Source organism: Urocitellus parryii, unplaced genomic scaffold (genome assembly GCF_045843805.1).
Source record: "Urocitellus parryii isolate mUroPar1 unplaced genomic scaffold, mUroPar1.hap1 Scaffold_87, whole genome shotgun sequence".
NCBI lineage: Eukaryota > Metazoa > Chordata > Mammalia > Rodentia > Sciuridae > Urocitellus > Urocitellus parryii.
In genome coordinates, this window is record NW_027554208.1 from 826,851 (window position 1) to 842,843 (window position 15,993).

General features: G+C 50.7%; 2 pseudogenes; one reads left to right on the top strand and one right to left on the bottom strand.

Annotated features, from left to right (window-relative positions):
* Window positions 1–1,450: 1,450 nt before the first annotated feature.
* LOC144253044 (rho-related GTP-binding protein RhoC-like) lies at window positions 1,451–4,037 on the top strand (annotated as a pseudogene).
* Window positions 4,038–5,085: 1,048 nt separating this feature from the next.
* Window positions 5,086–15,203, bottom strand: LOC144253033 (helicase MOV-10-like; annotated as a pseudogene).
* Window positions 15,204–15,993: the final 790 nt, after the last annotated feature.

Sequence of the window (15,993 nt, forward strand, 5' to 3'; positions counted from 1 at the left end):
CTCCCTGCCTAGTTGGTGGAGGGACTGGTCATCATTTGTCATTTCTTTTGGGGCTCCTCCCAGCCCAGGCTCTAGCTCCCTCCCTCTTCCCAACAGCCTAGATTTCATTTCAGCTCCAGAGCACACCCTCTCTTTCTCCCTGACTGCAGGGCTGGGAATCTAGCTGGGTGGAGTTTGGCTCCCCTCCCTGGGGAAGGAGGAAGTGAGGGGAGCTTTGAAGGTGTGATGAACTGCAGGTGTGATGAACTGCTCCTTCATGTGTGTTGGTGATGAGGGACACATGCTAACCCTGGGAAGCTGACTCCTTGCCCTGAGTCACAGGGAGGGGTGGGCAGGGCATAAAAGTGAGCTGGACAGAGGGAAGAAGGGGCTGTTCCAGAGTGGGTGGAGGTGATTCCCTAGTGGATTATTCTGTCCCTATGCTGTGGTGGATGCGTGATTCCCTACAGTGTAGTCATTGTCCCCTACTGGGGGCTGAGTAACCTAGTGTTGCCGCCAGGCCCAGCAGGAAGAGGGGAGGAAGGCAGGCTGCCCTAATGTGACCTGTGGGTACTGCCTGGACTGAGCCTCCTTTGTGTGACCCGGGGTTTGGGGACAGGGTGGGGTGGGTCAGAGAAGCTGCTGGCTGATGCCTCTGTCCTCTGTCTGGGGTTTCCTCCTCCTGCTCTCCTTTCCACCTCTGAGGTGGCATGTAGAAAGGCAGAGACTCTGGAGGCATAGAGCCCTGCTTTGAGTGCTGTCCTTGACACTCTGATTATCTAACCCTCTGAGAGTTTCCTTGTTGTCAAAATGGGAAGTGCACCATTCACCTAACAAGCCACTGGAACCTGAGGTAAATATTTTTTGTCAAAATACCCAACAAAGAGTGGGTACCTTGGGGCTTTATAAATATTCCTTCTCTTACCTATCAGCCTCCCAGTAAGTGGTTCTGCTAGTATCTGGTTTTGTAGAGGGACTCCTTATTTTTGACTAGGCAGGCGTGACTCAAGCCAAGGGACAATCTGTTCTAGATTATACCTTAGCAGTTATTAAACCTTAAATGTATCAAATCTTGTTACAAATGAAATCTATCTCATGACTCCAATATGCAAAGCAGATAAAGGCTGGCTTTTCTGGAGGCATCCCTGAACACCTTGCTGAATGTTTCCCTTCAGTTGAGTGTATAACTTTGAAAGTCGTTTTCTGGTTCCCAAGTGGGTTCTTTCACCTCCCACTGCTATATTTTAACCCATTGGAGAAGACCTGTCCCTGCCCCAGAAATTAGGAATCTTAAACTCTGTTTCTTACAGGATTGGTGCTTGGCAAGAATGTGCCAAAGCAAGCCCCCTTTTCTGTTTTCTCTTCCTTTGCCCAGGTTTGTGGAGAGGTTTTGGAGGTCACAGAGCAGTTTTTGTACTACTAGTTTTTTTTCCCCCAAATCCCTACTGCCTCTTGTTTGCCAGCCCCAGCCATGGCTGCAATCAGAAAGAAGCTGGTGATTGTGGGGGATGGTGCCTGTGGAAAGACCTGCCTCCTCATTGTCTTCAGCAAGGATCAGTTTCCAGAGGTCTGCTTCCCTACTGTATTTGAGAACTATATTACAGACATTGAGGTGGACAGCAAGCAGGTAAGGCCAAGAGCCCTTTCCTATCCTGCCTTGGAACCCTGTTCCTGGTCATGTAGTATGTCCTTCCTTACCACTCTCTCACATCTTTGTTTTATTTTCCTGTGGGAACAAGTAAAATTTGAGAAATGAAACTGCACTTTTAGAAAACCTGGATATATTCACGTGTGGTGGTACATGCCCATCATGCCAGCTACTCAGGAGACTGAAGCAGGAAGATTGATCACAAGTTTGAGGTCAGTTTGGGCAACTTATCCAGACCCTATCTAAAATAAAAAGGGCTGGAGTGTGGCTTATTGGTAGAGTACTTGCCTAGCATGTGTGAGGCTCTGAGTTAATCCCCAGTACCCCAAAGAAAACCTGGATATATCCTCTGGTTCTACCACATACTCGCTTTGTAATCAGGGCCAAGTCCCTTTGCTTCTGGGTTTAAACTCCCCACCACCACAAAATGGTGATGATGGCATGACTTACCCTAAAGGAGTGTGAGAATTAAAGTGGTATTCATGATAGCAATTCATTTGAGATCACAAAAATCAAACACATTTTAGTAATTTTTGTGGGAGAGGGGTTACTAGGGGTTGAACCCAGCAGCACTTTGCCACTAAACTACATCCCCAGCCCTTTTTACTTTTTTAAACAAATTGAGACAGCATCTTGTTAAGTTCCCCAGGATGGCCTTGAACTTGGCAATTCTTCTGCCTCAGCCTCACACATAGCTGGTTTATAGGTATGCACCAGTACACCCAGTTTACATCTTAGAACTTTAAAGAAAAACTCAATTGAGTTTGTTATGACTGTGATTAATATGGTGCCTTGCACACAGCAGGACCAGTGGTTTGAGAGGATCTCTGGGTAGTAGGTTGGGGCCCTTGGGGTCAGCTATGCATTGCCCGTTTGTCAGGTGGAACTGGCTTTGTGCGACACAGCAGGGCAAGAAGACTATGAATGTCTGCAGCGCCTCTCCTATATGGACACAGATGTCATCCTCATGTGCTTCTCCATTGACAGCCCTGACAGCCTGGGTGAGGACTTTGGAGAGAGGGGGTGGAGACGCTTTGGAGTTAGCCATCTTCAGAGGCTGTGGGGATGGAGTCACAAGGGCCACACATTCTCTGCTGGCTCCTTTGTTGTGGCATCTCCGGTGTTTGGAAGGGCTTGGGGGAGGATATGCTACAAGGGACGGGGTTTTGAGGTATGAAGGAGACCATCAGCCTCAGACTGCTATGGGAAGGAAGACCAGTGCTCACATGCTTAAGCCAAGGTACCTGTTGGGACATGTCTGTGCAGAAAACATTCCTGAGAAGTGGACCCTGGAGGTGAAGCACTTCTGCCCCAACATGCCCATCATCCTAGTGGGGAATAAGAAGGACTCGGGCAAGATGAGCATACCAGGAGAGAGCTGGCCAAGATGAAGCAGGTGGGAGGGGCTGCCTGATGGGGAACCGTGGGGAGGAAGGTGCCCTCTGAGGGGTTGCAGGCTGGGGCAGAAAGGAGCTCTCTCTTCAGCCAACTGTCCTGTGTTAAGCAGTCATAGTGATATCTACCTCCTCCTCTCCCATGTGTGTGCCCTGCTAAGAACCAGAAGGAACCTCAGTATCAAATCAGATGATCGTAGAATGAAGTGACTTGTCCAAGGTCACTTGGCATTTTCATTTATTCCAGTTTATTATTCTGTCTTTGGAATTGGGGCTACTAAGATGAATAAGGAAGTCCTTGTCCATGGGGAGACAGCTTATGTTTCACTTAGGGTATGCAGACTGCACCATCAGTGTACCTGGGAAGGAAGGGCATCATCAATGGCTGAAAAAAGGCTTAGAGGGCAAGGGAGCTGGCTTATTCAGGGTCTCACTAAGCGGTCCACTGACCAGAGGAAGAGTTTATTATAGGAAGCTGCCAGGGTATGGAATAGAGACTATCTTGAGAGGATAATTATATAAGGCAAGGTTTTAAAATGGAAACAGCAGGCACAGGATGGGTTGGAGGGATGATGGAGAAGGTAGGTCATTTAGGAGGTAGCCTACACACATTTAGGCAAAACATATGTGGACCATAGGGTCTGCGATTTGGTGGGAGAGGAGGGGCTAGTCTGGGGACAACTTTGAATGTAAATATGAGGTTTAGATCTCTGCCTGGGGCAGCCCGGGCCTGGATGCTTTGTGGGCTCAAGGCTGGAGGAGGTATTTGTTATAGTTACTATACTTATGGGTGATGTGGTGAGAGGTGCACCTAGCCACCAGCTTCCTCTGCCTTATCTTCTGTCTTCTCAGGAACCCGTCCGATCTGAGGAAGGCTGGGATATGGCAAATCATATCAGTGCCTTGAGTGCTCCACCAAAACCTATGAGGGAGTGCCAGAGGTTTTCGAGATGGCCACTCGAGCTGGCCTCCAGGTCCACAAGAATAAGCACCGGAGGGGCTGTCCCATTCTCTGAGATCCCCACGGCTCCTGATGCCACCTTTCTTCACAGGGGCTTAGGGATCACCCACCTGCCCTTGAGCTCCACCCTTAGGACTCCATGCTGAAGGCTCCTTTTTACAGTTCCCTCATGCCCAGGACTGCATCGTTTTCCTAGCCCCCAGAGTGGTGGCAGGCCTGCCCTCCCTCCCTGTCTTCTGGGAGCTGGGCCTGTGGCCTGCCCTTCTTGAGCAGTCCCTCTCCCTGCTGCCTTGGTCCAGGGGTAGGGCTCTTGCTCCCTTTGGCCCTCCCCAGAGGATGGTCACACACTAGCACTTTATATACTTCTGGCTCAGAGGAGCATTTCTAGGGTAGGTGGATTGGGGTTTCTCCTTTGGGCAGGGGCCTTGTCTCTGACTGCACTTGGTGGGGGGCATAAATAAAGGCCACAGGTTCCAACACGTGTGTGGCAGCTTCCTGTTTCCTTTGTCTGGTTCCTATCTTGGCTACAAGCCCAGAGTCCCATCTCTCTCTTCATTTCCAAGTTGCTTGCCAGACTGGCCCCCTGTTGGCAAAGGCAGGAAGTGGAAGTGTGGAGTCTTAGAGCAGAGATGAGGTCATGCCTGGCTTAGCCTGGGAGGCGGGTGAGGGGCATGGTCTCTAGCCTGGACTAAACTTAGAAACCGGTGGGTGGCTTCCCTGCCCACTGAGTTTCCTCCCCTGGACATGGAGGCTGTGAAGAGATGTGGCCCTGGACAGGGTGTGACAGTCTCACCCTCTTGCAGGTCAGCTTGGGGACACAGGAAGCTGGGGCCAAGATGAGGAGACACCATCAAGAAACTTTTGCATAGAACAAGATTTTTTGTTTTCAGAGTTTTTCTTCCTTCCCCTTCCCCCATAACAATGCTAACAAGCAGCTTGATGTGTCATTCTCCCCAGGAGTGGAAGGGTGGAATTGCTTGGTTGTAAACACCATCCCCCAGCCTTTCTGTCCCTTAGAGGGGCAGCTCAGCTGGGTTCTGGTTCAGGGTTGGGTGCAGCGGGCTAAGGCTTGTCTTGGTGTGAGAAGGCAGGCAGCTGTGTCTTCAGAGCTCATTCCTCCACTCGGGCTCCACTTGCAGGGACAGCCCCCTTCACTCTCCCACTCCTGGGGGAGGTAGTCATGACCATGGGGACCTAGAAAGAAAGGAGGTATGCTTTGTCTTCTTTACCTTCTCTTCCACCACTGTCCCCTGCCTGGCCCACCCTGGCCCAGCCATACCTAAGGTAGAGGGGCTGAGCTTGCTCAGATCTTGAAGTAAGTTCTGTCCATTCTGTAGGTCCAGTTTGGCAGGAAAAGGACACCCTGTATACCCTCTGTTTTCTTTACAGAACTCCAGGAATCTGTGGGGTACAGAGGTGTTGGCACACAGAGCTGTGCAGGCCTGGATGAGGAGTACCAGCATAGGCTGGAGGCCAGGCCTGGGTCCTGCCACATCTGAGCTTTGGTTGCTCAAGCTCTAAATGTCAGCTCACTTACAAATACGATGGAGGTTTTATGAAGATTAACTGATCCTGAGGATTGAGCCATAAGCAGGTAGTAATGAAGATACAGCTGCCTAAGCTGGGGCTTGTGGCCACCATGAAGGATTACAGGGCAGGAATGCTCACGCTTTCCAGTCAGGGTCATGGCCCAAGAGAATGGGGTTGCCCACTATGATGAGCAAAGCTTTGGCCCAGGTCACAGCCACGTTTAACCTCTGGAAGGAAGAAGTGGTGGGGTCATGGGAAGGAAGGGCCAGAGGAAGGAAGAATTACTGCCACACCCACCAGCCCTCCAACCTTGAGGTTCTTAAGGAAACCCAGGTTAAAGTGCAGATCCAACTGCACAAATCTCTGCTTCACACAGTAGAGATAAAGACCACGCTGCGTTCTTGGCCTTGGAATTCTTCCACAGAGCCCACCTAGAAGAGATAGAGGCAGGGCTTGATAATAGGTGGGTTCAAGGGGAACTTAAGGAACGTCTGCCCCATGGCACTTGAGCTGCAAGGAGGGTACACTGGGCAATTGTCGATCAGTGGGTGAGTGCTGCTACAGGGGACAGGAGGCATTCTCTGGAAGCACAAGCCTCAAGAGTGAAGCTAACTCTGGGATCGAGCCTGTAAAGCCATCAGAACAAAGCAAACAGTGTTGCAAAGAATACAATAACTACAAACAGTGTTTCTGAAACTTTCCTGGAGATAATCAGCAAGTACTTGTTAAGACTATAGAACCTTGGGCCCTAACCCAGACCTCCTGATCAGAATTTTCCAAGGCAGATGTCTCCAAATCTCAAAAGAGTAGATTTCAGGCTTGCACCTGAGGAGCTGCAAAAAATACTAGTGCCCTGGCTCTGCCCGGAGATATCAGTGTTAATTGGCCCTGGCAGTATTAAAAGCACTCCAGGTGATTTTTCTCTGTACTAAGAGTTTCGAATCACCATCTCAGAGCAAGTGTTAAGCTACTAAGGGTGGAGATGAGGTGACAATATCACATGACAGGCGGGGGTAGGCTGTGGCATTTGGACTTCATTCTTAGGGCAAAGACCTCAAAACTGCCCAATCACAGTGACATGGGAAGTTGTTAAACATGCAGGCTTCCTGATCCCATGCCAGAACTATAAGCTGGAGCTTTGAGGAGCAAGAGGATGGGGAAAAACCCAGTTCTCTCCAAGGCAGTGGAGGTGGGACAGAGACATGGGCCAGACTGAAGCAGTGGCACAGGAGTTGAGGTCTCTGATTTTGGAAAAAGAAGGGTACAAAGAATGTGAGAGTGAATGTGAAGTAGTGTGTCACCTTCAAGTCCTTTATGTCATCCAGTCTCCAAAGCTCCCTGTCAAGTTTGGTGATGCAATAATGGATTTTTTCCACCTGGAATGAAGGGAAAGGCATCTTTCTCTGATGCAGTCACCTCAATTCAAGAGGAACCAGGCAGAAAGGAGGCCAGAGAGCTGGGGAGCAAAGAGGGAGGAGGCGGCTGAACTCTGCACTCTTCTGAGATATAGGGCCAGCAGAGGCCAGGGCTGTTCGAGAGGTATCACGTGGGGGAGGACCCATCCTTGCTGGGAACTGAGGGCCTTACCTGCTTCCAGTATGGTGAGATGACTCCAATGCTTCGTTGGCTCAGGCGGGATTTCCCCTTCTTAGAGGAAGGGGCCAGGAGCAGCTTCAGGTAGGAGGTCACCATGGCAGCCTCTTCAGGGTTGAAGAAGGATGGGCTATTGCACTCATGCTCATCTTTGCCCATCACACCATGAAAGATGATGGGAAATCCCTGGACACAGGGTTAGAAGAAACCCTCAGCTGGACTTCCCTGCTTCCCTTCCCTCCCACTCCAAAACCCTTGCAAGCAATAAGGAAGCTTAGGCCAAGGTGACAACTGGAGGGACCCCTGGTGTCCAGTCGAGCCTTTTCCTACCTTCAGTAAACAATCAAGATATGGGGGTGGGGGCCTGAGTCCTGCTCTGTCCAGCCTCACCTGTTGAGGCAGACCCTCTTAGCAGCAGAAGCACTCTCTATCCACCACATCTGCACAGGCCTGTAGCTCTCCATTGTAGTAGAGTTGGTTGGGAATGTCCAGGATGGTGGAATGGGACCTGAGAGGCAGGAGGGAGGGAGAGCTAGACCAAGGCCTGGATTACTTTTGTCCTGCCCTGAGGGGACAGGCTTTAGGCCCACACATGAGTGTCTTGATTCCTGCTTCCTTCATAGCAGGACACATTCACCTGCAAGTTCTCCTGCCAGGCATTTCACACCACATAAAGCAGAACTTGTGGGTCCATAGGGATCCAGTGACCAGTGAAATTATTATTATTTTTTCAAATTACTTTTAAAAACTAAGATTTGCCAGGTATGGTGGTACATGCCTGTAATCCCAGTGGCTTTGGAGGCAGAGGCAGGAGGATGACCAGTTCAAAGCCAGTAAGACCCTGTCTCTAAAAAATACAAAATAGGCCTGGAGATGTGGCTTAGTGGTCATGTGCCCAGTTCAATCCCTGGCACACCCCATCCCTCAAAAAAAAAGAAAGAAAAAAAACTAAGAAATTAGGGACTCAGCTTTCAATTTTGCCAAGGAAGGTCAGTATAAAAACAATGTATCACTTCCCATTACCCTTATTTGAGATAATATGTTAAATCCAAAAATAAAAGTAGTAAAAACACAATAACATTTCCTTTCTGCAACTGTCCTATTGGTACTCATCCAAGCATTTTTAATGTCTAAACTTATTCAGTAAAAGAAGTATATAAACAGAGTGTGGTTCTGTGTGCTTGTAGGTCCAGCTAGCTATTCAGGAGGCTGAGGCAGGAGGACTGGCTGAGGCCAGCCTGGGCAACAAAGAGACTCTTAAAAAAAAACAAAACAAAACAGGGCTGGCTATGTAACTCAGTGGTAGAATTTTTGCCTAGCATGTGTGAGAGCCTGGGTTCAATCCCCACCACTGCAAAACAAACAACCCTGCCTAGCCCTCTAATTTGATAATATTTTTATGAAAAACTATTCATTTTCTCATTTCTCCTTGGATTGCCTGGAAATGCCATCTGAGACAGACATCAGACACATCCTGGTGTCTGACCACCCCATATCTAGATAATCTCACTAGTCCAGAATGAAACCACTAGCTAAAGGAGGCCTCCGACCTTCCAGTCTATAGTCATTTCTGCATCACAGAGGCGCAGAGCACCAGGAATGCAGACCAGAGCCTCCTGCGCAGTGGGTGTGAAGGCATGGGCTAGCAGTGGAGGGAGATGAGGGTGTGGGCATACCTGTAGTTTCATAGCAGCTTGGTTATGAACTGAGGTGATGAACTTGGTCATAGCCATCAGGGCCCTTCTTGTACAGGGCATTGTAGGTGAGCAGCCGTTCCAGCAGCGAGTACCCCAGCCCATACTTCTGTGTCAGTGGGGACTGCAGCACAGGTCCCAGCTGTCGAGGGTCTCCAGCCAGTACCAGTTGCCCTCCTGGATTGCCTGTTTCCTTAACTTCCATCAGTCCTAGAAGGCAAGGGTGGAATGAGGAGAAAGGTACGTGATGGGATCTCCCCATGCAGGGTGGCACACCTGCACCCCACCCTGAGCCACTCACCTGCTATGGCCACCAGACTCTCAGGTTCCATGCAGTGGCCAGCATCATCAATGAAGATGTGTGTGAAGAGATGGATGGGAAACTGGGCTGATACCAACCTGGGAGGTGTCAGGCCAGGCAGGGTCATCCCCAGGCACCCAACTACCAAACCTGAATGCTCACCCAATCTGGTCCCTCACTCACCCACTGAGAACCCTTCCCCATCTTCCCAGCCCACTACACTTTTATTTACACACACACTCCCCACCTGCTGGCCATGATGAGTGGTAATTAAGACTCAGTATTTCTGCAGTTCCTTCTTGGCAGGAAACTCATACTCCCCCTTTTTCGCATCCCTGTTACACTAGGGCTGTGGATTGTGAAGCAACATGAGGCATCAGCTTGGCTCTACCCATGTCCCCCCTCACTTTGGCACTGGGCCACTTTATAGACAAGAAAACTGAGGCCCAGGGAGGGTTCTTACCCACCCAAAGGTGAGTAACCAAGTCTCCCTAGTTTTCTGGTTTACCCTTAGAGTCTCCCAGACATCTGCCATCGCTTGACCCTCTGCACTTCCCTTACCTTAATGTCCTCAGGTACCATGCGGATCTCCCTACTGGGGGCCAGGAGGCAGCAGATGGAGCTGGGAAGGTGGACCCAGAGCCACTGACAGAGAAGGTCAGCACCCGAGTTGGACGGAGCTCAGGCTAGGATGTGAGCTTTGGGCAAGTGCTTCACCACCTGAGATGCGGACAGGTAGAGTATGAGAAGCAGTTTCCCAAACTCTGGTGACTCACACTGGGGCAGTGCAGCATCTGCCTCCCACAGCCAAGGGAGGCAGTGATATAAAATACAAGTTCTATCCTGGAGCCCTGCTAGTCCAATTAGCACTTTGACGTGGGACAACAACTGCAATAAAACACACAAGTCTATGAATACCGAAATGCAAAAAGTCACTGCAAGAGCCACACAGTGCCCAACCTACCCAACAGTGCTCAACAGCCACACTGACTCTAGCTCCCCACTTTAAAAAAAATGTAGTTGTAGATGGACAGAATGCCTTTATTTTATCTGTTTATTTTTATGTGATGCTAAGGATTGAACCCAGTGGCTCACCCATGCTAGGCAAGTGCTCTGCCACTGAGCTACAGCCCCAGCCCTCCCCACCTCCTTTTGATGGCTGCTGAGAAACAAGAACTTTCAGGGAGATGAAGGAAATCAGAATTTGGGGAAAAAAGCTCCATCTGGGGGAGTCAAGGATATAGGTCCTAGGTTTATCCTCAAGCCTCACCTGCTTAATGGCCTCCACTAATGTGACAGTCTTGCCAGTGCCTGGAGGCCCAAAGATGATGTAGGAGGCTGAACGTGTGGTGTCCATAACGATGTGCTTTAAGGCCTGCAGCTGCTCTGGGTTTGACTACAGACTCCGGTCATACAGCCTGGCAGGGAGGCTAGGAATCCGAACTTCAACTTATCCAGAATCCCAGAGGCCTCTAGGACTCCATCCTCAAGCCCCACACTCCAACCAGCACTGGAGTCCCCTGCCCTCCATCTCACTTGAGCTTCACATCTGAGGGCAGCAGCGGGACCCCACGGGAGGCCACACGAAAAAGCATGGACCACAGCAGCCTGCGCCCTGTCAGTTCCAGGGCCCGATGCTGGACCCGCAAGGGCTGGCGGTTGAAGGTGAAGTTCACCTTGAAGGTCAGCCCATCCACAAATCGGCTCAGGAGGGTTTGGATAGGGAGAAAGGTAGAGGAGCTCCAGTTAGATGGGCCAGACAGTAAAAAGCCAGGACCTCCCTCCACCTCCTTCTGCTCCACTCCCTCTTTCCAAGACTTCCATAAAAGCTCCCTAGGAGAGGTAGCTGCTGGAGTAGCTCAGAGTTCCCTGGAAGAAAAGCCCCTGCCCTGTGCTTGGGATCCACTCATCTTAGGAGAAAGCCTCTCGTCTCCCCTGGCCTGAGGGAGAAGACTGAAGAAGGGTTCCCACAACACCCACCTCATGGAAAAGCTCAGTTTGACATGGTCCAGTTCCACCTTGTGCATGAAGCCCTTATAGGTGATGGGGTCCTCCTGCTGTGTCTCAGAGGACAGAAGGGAAAACAGGTGGTCCCCCCACAGCACTGAGGGGTGGCTCTCAGTCACACCAGGAACCTACAGGGTGTGAACGTAAGCAAGCTTCTGTCCCAAGCATGGTCACTGAAGGACCCAACCCCCAGGCTCTCTAGACCTCTGAGGGACGAAAACTGAGGCTCTGGCCTTCTAACCCAAGACTCAGAGAGCTGCATTTTCCCTGTCCCCCTTCCTCTCCCACCAGACAGGAGTTGTGGGGAGAGGAAGGAGACAACCTTCCCCAGCTCCTCACAGGTGCAGAACTCCAGGGTGCTAGTTTAAGGCCTGGCAGCCGCTTCCCACTCTACTCAGCTGCCCTCTCACCAGCTCAGTTCTACTCTGCCTTTAAAATATTGTTAAAACTCATCTCCTGTAGTCATCTTGCCCTGATCATCCTTGTTCTCTCTTTCCCACCTGCATTTGTGTGGAGAAATTCATTCTCGTGGGTAATTCTGGTCTAAGGTACACACATTCAAAATCTGTGTGCTAGAAAAGGGCTTAAGAATTTTCCAGTCCAGCTCTATGCTTTTCAGATAAGGAACCTATGGCTCCGAGAAAGCAAGGATCTTGCCCAAGATCACACAGCCAGTAGTAGCAAAGTCTAGATTAAAACCCCAATGTCCTGCTCTGACACCATTTTGGGCAAAGGATGCCCACCCTACCCCTTGCTGACCCCTCTGGGACAGGAACCATTTCATCCTTCTTCTAGTTTGCCCTGTATTTAGGAATGGCCTATAGAGGTTGGCTGACTTGAGCCTGCCCTCCCTGAACCTGATCTGAGCCCCAACCTCCAGAGTGAGCAGCGTGGGGTTCTGGTCCACGGAGTCCCAGGTCATGGGCACCGATTCCAGGTCATAGTGCCGGATGTCGTGTTCCATCTGCAGCTCCTCCAGGTGCAGCAGCAGTCAGAGTTTCACCTCATAGTTCCTCCACGTCAGGGCTGTCTCCAGCTGGGCCCTGGCAGTGATGGTTGGGGGATGAAGTGGGAAGGGCAGGAAAGGGACAGGTCAAGCACCCCCATGACCAGAAGCATCTACCCTCTCCCATTTGCAACTAGGAACACACCAGGAATTAGAGAAGACCAGAAGGACAGAGAAATGGATTGGGTCAGAGGCCTTGAAGAAGGGAGCCCCAAGTCTTGCTTCCTCCAATGTCCTTGACCCAACCTCAGACCTGACTTGGGTATCCATGGTAGATCTTATGGCGGAAACATTCTCCCCCAGATCTTCCTTCCATGACTCACACCCTAACCTCATTCAAATGTCATTCTCTGTTCAAATGTCACCTCCTCAAAGAGGTCAGGACTGACTGCTCTCTGTAAAACATCACCAATTCATCCCCTTGTCCTGCTTTGGTTTTACTTTAGCATTACTTGAGTTCTTCAAAGCACTCACCACAATATGGAATGTACAAGATAAAATAAAAGAAATGATCAGTGCTCACTGTTCCCCACCATAATGGGCAAGGCCCATTTGGAACAGCACCTGGCAAGTGGGCATGCTCAGCAAGGGTGAACGAATAGAGCCTGGGAGGCTGGACAGACATCCAAAGCAACAGGCAGGGGCCAGCAGGGAGAGAGGACGGGAGTGGGGTACTGAGGGGAGGCACTTACTTGATCTCAGCAATCTCCTTTGAGGCAGTGAAGATACTTGTTCCCTGAAGAAGGATGGGGAGCAGCTACCTGAGGCATGGGGGTGGATAGTAGGTCCCCAGTTCCATACTTAGCTTCAAGTCATAGCCTTTAGCACTGCAGAAGTGGGGGGAAAAGCTGTCATTAACATTGAACTTGTCACCTTCAAGACTCTGGGAATGCCCCTCTGTGGAGGATGCACAAGGACCCCTGTGATGCCATTGCCAAAGGGTGGTCGGCAGCCTCTGCCCAAGGACATGGAGCTCACTAGCTCATGTGGCTGCTCGGTCCATGGCTGGACCAATTTTGGAAAGCCCAATACTTGGAATATTTTTAAAAATATTATTTATAATACATTTTCATTATTAAAAAAGAATCTGGCAAAAAATTATAATAACATTTTTACCATCCTGAGACAGCCAATGTTAATTTTTTGGGGCATGCAGGCTTCAAGATTAATTTATATTATATATATATAGTTTTTGTTTTGGGGTACCAGAAATTGAACCCAGGGGCACTTTACCACTCAGCCACATCCCCAGCCAGCTACTCACCGGGGCCCAGGAGGCAGGGCAGCTTCTGGTCACCATAGTAGAAGGCAAACTGGGGTGTCCAGCAGAAAGGGAAGAGGTGACTGAGGGTAGCAGATTTGTTTCCTCTGTTCCGGAGCCTCAGGGTCAGCACCTCCTTGTGGTTCAAATCCAGGCAGATAAGGAGCTGCTCATCTCGTGCTTTATGGGGCCCCTGGACTTCCACGTCCACCCCATGCTTCCCGTGAAGATACTCAGCCCTGGGGAGAGTGGGAGTCAAGGGTGGGGGCCAGGGCAGGAGGGGCCTGGGCTGGGGGATGCCCTGGGGAGAGTGCCAGCCATGCTCCCACCCGCAGCCAAGCCCCCCACCTGCTTCCCCCATTCCTTAAGGAAGAGGCCTCCCCACAACCTGAGCAAACTACTCTTTTCTTGGTTAGACAGCCCCTTCCCCCATGCCCTGAGCACCCCTCACAAGCAAGTGTGTGTGCACCAACAAACACACACACACACACACACACACACACACACACACACGAACACACACCTGTCATAAAAGTTCTTGGCTAGCAGTGACTTGTGGTGCTTGCTGATATCTGAGCTCAGCTTCATTCTCCTCTTTTCTGGGAGCCGCGAGTCAGTCCAGTGGTCCAGTTTGAAGAACCTGACCCGAGTCTTGGTGACAGATTTGCCTTGAGAAGCACTCAGACTGAACCCAGAGATTCCAGTGTGTGACCACAGTGCAGCCTCTGAGGCTCCCAGGGCAGCCTAGGGGAGGGGACAGGTCTCCCAAAGATGAATGGGCACTACCCAGGCAAAAGAGGGAGGGCACAGTGAGTCAAGGTGAGGGGGTGTGACCTTGCTACCTGGGCCGTTACTGCACCTCTGGGAGCCTCGCTTCCCTCCGTTATGAAATGGGAATGGCAGAGCTGGGGATGTGGCTCAAGCGGTAGCGCGCTTGCCTGGCATGCGTGCAGCCCGGGTTCGGTCCTCAGCACCACATACAAACAAAGATGTTGTGTCCCCCGAAAACTAAAAAATAAATATTAAAAAATTCTCTCTCTCTCTCTCTCTCTCTCTCTCTCTCTCTCTCTCTCTCCCACACACACACATCTCTCACTCTCTCTTAAAAAAAAAAAAGAAATGGGAATGGCAAGGCTTGCCTCTTTTAAAGGTTGCTGTGATCCTCACCCAAGATAGTAGCATTGCAGCAAGCCACTTAGCCCAGCACCTGGCACATAGAAGACCTCAGTAATAGTGAGTGATGGTTAGTATCACATAAAGTTTGGTTGCACTAAAGTGAGAAGTGCGAGGGGAGTGGCAGGAGGCAGCAGAGGTAGGCAGGGCCCACCTTTCGGGCTGGGGGTGCGTAGGCCCTTACCTGATCTTGAAGTCGGGGTTATAAACGGTTCGCAGCTGCTCGCGATCTGTCTCCATGTCCAGTCCTCGAACGACTAGGAAGCACTGGACCGTCTCCCGGAGCTGCCGGCAGCTGAACATACTGGGCATCGCAGTGGCGGCTGCTGCCCAGGCAGGAGGGTCCGTGGAAATGAAACTGAAAGTCGCCGCCGTGGCTGGAAGTTGGCGGCCCTGCGATGAGGGTGCAGAAGGGGGAAGCTCCCTACCTCTGACCCCCTGCTCCTGCAAGCTCCCTTTCCCCTACCAGGCTTCCCTCCGCCGTTCTTTCCCTACCTGAGCCTTCCCTTCGGTCTCTTCGTCTTATCCCCTCCCTCTCTTCGCATTAACTCTTTCCTAAGGAGTCTGACCCCTCTCTCAGTGCCCTCCCCTTACCCCAAGCTCCCTCCCCTGGCTTCCAGCCAGTATCTGAATGTGGCCATCGCCAAGGGCCCCTAAACAGCCCAGGAGGACCTCTGAACCTCTGCTAGGGATACTTCCTAGCACTGGAGGCTACTCCCGCCCTCCACAGCCTCAGGATTTATTGAAAAGCAGAAGTGCTTTGGGTCAGCTGCAGCTAAACTAGGGAAGCTCATCCAGCACCTCCCAGAGACTGGCAGAGACATAAACCAGCACTCCAGCCAAGCGGGAGTCACGCCCCCCTCCCCCATATTCCCTGCTGGGCTCAGATGCAGGGAGGAAGGCATGAGTCAAAGAAGTTTGGGGTGAAAGAACTAGGAGTCTCTGAGATAAAGGTGCGTATATGTGGGAGAGAGGGACAAGGGGTTCTGCCAGGATGAACAGTCATTTTCTTCACCCCACAGGCTTCATTATGTTGAAAGGCTGGTGATTCTTACCCTTGAGCCACATATTTGGGCACTTAATTGCACTCCAGTCTGTATTGCTCTTTAATTGTTAGTAGTATTTAAGTAAGGGTTGCCCCAGTCATCAAAATAAAATTAGGTCCCTGAGAGCAAGGTACTGTTATGTTAGGCAATAAATGGTTAACAGCAACAGCATGAGTACCAGGAAGAGAAACTGTTTAGAGGAATAAAGGGGTGGAGTGCTAGGAGCCACAAGCAAATAATATGATGCATGGCACTTTCGGTTGTAAGGTGACGCCAGCTAGCCATTGAGATGATATTATTATGTTAAGATTTACATTCATATGGAAATTGGACTCCTGCTGTTCACCTTGGCCTGCTACGCGACTCATGTTATGGGACTCCTGGAGAGTTCCCATTGGTT